Consider the following 4885-nt stretch of genomic DNA (forward strand, 5'->3'; position numbering starts at 1 on the left):
GACAAAGAGGGCTTCACCTCTATGAGTTTATTGCCTAGGTTTAGAGAAATAAATTAGCAATTTTAACATATGGTAAGTAGGAAAATGGCATGATCATATGTATTATTAGTAATATAGCATATGGAAGTATTGAAAACAGAATGGAGGGAGAAAATAGTAAGTCATAATAGAAGTAAGTTAGGAAGCTGTCAAAATAATTTAGACAAGTGATGTAAATGATGATAAGCCCTGATGAAAACTACAGTGAAGGGGATAGAAATCACAATAGCTCAGGGAGTCCCCGTCATGGCTCAGCAGAAACAAACCCAACTAGTATCTGTGAGGATGTGGGTTTGATCCCTGGCCTTGCTCAGTAGGTTAGGGATCCAGCATTGCCAAGAGCTGTGGTGTAGGTCACAGAGGTGGCTCAGATCCTTAGTATTTAAATAATCATGGGAGCTCCCGTTGTGGCGCAGCAGAAATAAATCTGACTAGGAACAATGAGGTGGCAGGTTTGATCCCTGGCCTTGCTCAGTGGGTTAAGGATCCGTCATTGCCATGAGCTGTGATGTAGGTCACAGATGCAGCTCGGATCCCCTGTTGCTGTGGCTCTGGTGTAGGCCAGCAGCTACAGCTCTGATTAGACCCCTAGCCTGGGAACCTCCATATGCTGCAGGAGTGGCCCTAAAAAGACAAAAAGACAATAAATAAATAAATAATCATGGGCAGGATCAAAATGAACATCATAATGATAATGATTTATCTGGTCAGAACCACCTGACCATAGAACAATCTCTTCTTGATTTTTCTGGTGATCAATATACCTCGCTTTTGAGCACACTATTAACAGGTGCAAGCTAATTTATGAGTTACCCTGGAATGTAAAAAATCAGCTCTAAATTGCTTTGCTTTTAATTATTTAATAGACTCAGATTAAATATGAGTAATAAGTAACATAGTGTATTGTTTTAGTAATTACACAATATGGATGCTGGGATCAGATCAAACAGGTTCAAATCCCAGGTATGGTAATTAAAAACAATGTAGTTCAAGGGAAATTATTTATCTGGTGATAATTTTCCAGTATTGGAACAACACTAAGCATCGACCTAAATAGTATTGTGAGTACCATATGAGATTATGTAATACATCTGCATTGTAGTAAGCAACCACTAAATTCTGTTATTGCTGTGTCATTTACATATTGATGTTTCCTCTAAAAAGTTTCTTAACTATGTAAATAAAATCAAACAGTTGAATACAGAAAAATATTCATTTCTGGTTGAACCCTCTGACTTATCTACAATATAATGGAATTCCTTTGTGGTACAGCGGGTTAAGGATCCAGTGTTGTCACTGCAGCAGCTTGGGTTGCTGCTATGGTGTGGATTCGATCCCTGGCCCGGGAACTTCCATATGCCACAGGTATGGCCCCCCTCAAAATTTCCAGAAATAGTTTAACATCAAATTATTTCTGCTCTTCTATAGGAACAGACCTTTGAAAATAAATGTTGTCTGGCCTACTGTTTTCCAGGCATTATCTTTGATGTTTTCACACAAGATCTATTATGTTTTCCTAACAGTAAACAAGGATAAACATTATCCCAGTCCTCCTATCTTTTTTTTTTTTTTTAACTACACCCATGGCACATGGAAGTTCCTGGGTCAGAGACCAAATCTGAGCCACAGCTGCAACCCACACTGCAGCTCCTTAACCCACCTTGCCAGGCTGGAGATCAAACCCTCACCTCAGCATCCAGCCAAGACACTGCAGAGACAATACCAGATCCTTCACTCACTGCACCACAGCAGGAGCTCCCCACTCATCCTTCATTCCTATTTTTCACATGCCATATATGAGATTATTCGTAAATCATAATAGTCCTAAGCAAAACACATCCCAAATGCAGTCACCCCTTATGATATGCTCCAAGTCCTTTGGTTACAACCACTATCATTTTCTCCCCTGAGTTTCAGAGTAGCCCCTAAACTGGACTGTCTGCCCATACCTCTACTTTGAGAATTTATTTTCAACACAGTTGCTCGAGTAATCTTTCAGAATACCAGTGCTATCTTGTTGCTCTTCACTCATAGCTTTCTAAGACATTCCCATATCGAAATAAAAGTCAAAGTCCCTTCTTTGACCATATCTCTTCTTGGCTTCCTCTACTCAATCATACTGGTCTCCTTGCCTTTTCTGAACAGAGTGGAGATGGTTCCAATTCAAGGCTTTTGAGCCTGCTGTTTCCTTTGTCCAGAATGCTTCTTTTCTTTTCTTTTTTTTTTTTTTTTGGTCTTTTTTGAGATTTCTTGGGCCGCTCCCGCGGCATATGGAGGTTCCCAGGCTAGGGGTCTAATCGGAGCTGTAGCCACCGGCCTACACCAGAGCCACAGCAACGCGGGATCCGAGCCGCGTCTGCAACCTACACCACAGCTCACGGCAACGCCGGATCCTTAACCCACTGAGCAAGGGCAGGGACCGAACCCGCAACCTCATGGTTCCTAGTCGGATTCGTTAACCACTGCGCCACGACGGGAACTCCCAGAATGCTTATTTTCTATATGGTTTGCATCCTCACCTCTTCTGGATATTACTTCATATGTATGGTTGCCAGATTTCACAAAAATAAATGAATGAGAAACAGGTAGCCAGGTAAATTTGATTTTTCAAATAAACAATAAATACTTTAGTGTAAGTATTCCCATGCAATATTTGGTATATACTTACACTGAAGTAATTTCATTTATCTGAAATTGGATAATATCCATAGGGAAAAAGGAAAAGAAACTATCCTATGCTTTACAGCTCTTCTACTTAAAATAATCCCTCAATTGCTTAAGCAGAGTGGACACAATCTATGTGGCATCATTGTCCTGCTAGTGTTCACAGGCCCCAGATTTAGATAAGAAAGAATCACTTACGGAATAGTCTTTGGAAAAGGCCTTTTTCTATTTGATTTCGCTGATACTTTTCTTTCTTTCTTTTTTTCTTTTTTACATTTTTATTTTTACATTTTTTTCTTTTTTAAAGATTTTTATTTTTTCCATTACAATTGATTTCTGTCAATTTCTACTGTACAGCAAAGTGACTCAGTCATACATATATATTCTTTTTCTCACATTATCCTCCATCACGTTCCATCACAAGTGACTAGATATAGTTCCCTGTGCTGCACAGCAGGATCTCATTGCTTATCCACTTTTCTACACACACAGGCACACACACACAACTGACTACATTCATCCTAAGCATTTGCCCTTCTTTGCACAGCCATGATTGCCCCTCAGCTTTCTGCAACAAAGGACGGAAGAAGAGTAGAAATCACAACTTTGCCAAAATGAAGAGTTAAGATTGAGATGATTGCAAAATTACAGTTTCTTGTGAAAATCTAGGGAGGTCAATTTTTAAATTGCAGTAAAATTATCCTTTCACCTATTGACTAATATTAAGACTGTTCCCATATCTTGACTACTGAAGAATGAATAATAATAATGAATAATGGCGCCATCAACACTGGAGTACACATAGCACTTTGAGATACTCAATTTGTTTCCTTTGGATATATGCCCAGAAGTAGGATTGCTCCACCATATGGCAGTTCTATTTTTAATTTTTTGAGTATAATGGGGAAGAGGTGCAAGCCACCACTTTTCCTTTGTGTGACATAATTTCAAATACTTGTCATCGTGGTCCTATTTTACACAGACCAAAAGAGCTCAGTGTTTTACCCTACATGCAAAAATCAGTTTTGTAGACATTATCTCAATTGTTTCCCTGAGATGCCCTATAAATCCTCCAAACACCTCAACTTACACATCAAGACACAATAATATAAATAGTTGGCATTACTTATTTACCTAGTTTAGAATGAAATGTTGCTTATCTCAGAACAGTTGTTCTTTAACTCCATCAATCCCAAGGGTCAAAAAAATGACAATATACAAAGGACAATTTTTAATTTAAAATTTTTTTATTTTAATTATTTTTTTTTTCTTTTTAGAGATGCACCTGCAGCATATGGAAGTTCCCAGGCTAGGGGTCGAATTGGAGTTGCAGCTGCTGGCCTACACCACAGCCACAGCAACGCTATATCCTTAACCCACTGAGCAAGGCCAGCGCTCAAACCCACATCCTCATGGGTACTAGTCAGGTTCTTAACCCACTGAGCTGCAACATGAACTCCAAGGATAATTTTTAATAATACCATCTCCAGGAACAATTATAAAATAGTTAAATGTCTTTAGTGTCCCCAGGGTCATAAGCCTATATCCTTCTACCCCAAAACATGTTTACTCTCTACCTGTTCTCTTCCTCTCTGAATCTGGTCTTTCAAAGACGCCTTAGCAATATGAGTGACACTTTCCAACTACTGCTCCTTCCTGAGGGCAACCTGCGCTTCCACCTCTAACCACCTGTGATTCTAAATCCTTAGCACTTAATCATTTAGGTAAAGGTTTAAGCATTCTTTGTCAAAAGGCAGCATTTAAAGGATCTCAAAACTTTGAGGTTGCATTTGAACAGAATTCAAAAATTCTAATAAAAATGAAATTACCCTCTTGGGGAAAATTCCGGCATTAGTAAGCAGGTGATAGGCAGAACTCATGGATGAAAAAAAAAATATATGGCTCTTGAAGTTGCCAAGCACATAAACAACTGGCAAAAATACTGTTCAATCATGCCTTTGAGGATGTACACAGGTGACAGGCCTCTGGCCTGTCCTTTTAAGCTTCAGGGACCAAATATCAGCAGTGTCCACAGGACAGTTTGAATAAACCACTGAGTTTATGTAAGATAGAGTCAGCCCTCCTGACTTTTCCTCATGGCTTTGTTTCTCCTGGCTTCTCACTGGTTGACAAACAACGTGTCTCTGTTCTTGTTTGTGAATGTCTGTATTGATTTTGTCAT

The sequence above is a fragment of the Sus scrofa genome, chromosome 8, assembly GCF_054392235.1.
Source record: "Sus scrofa isolate SSC_HxYL_T2T_F1_AM1 chromosome 8, Sscrofa_HxYL_maternal_Yorkshire_Landrace_v2.0, whole genome shotgun sequence".
In the NCBI taxonomy this organism is placed as follows: Eukaryota; Metazoa; Chordata; class Mammalia; order Artiodactyla; family Suidae; genus Sus; species Sus scrofa.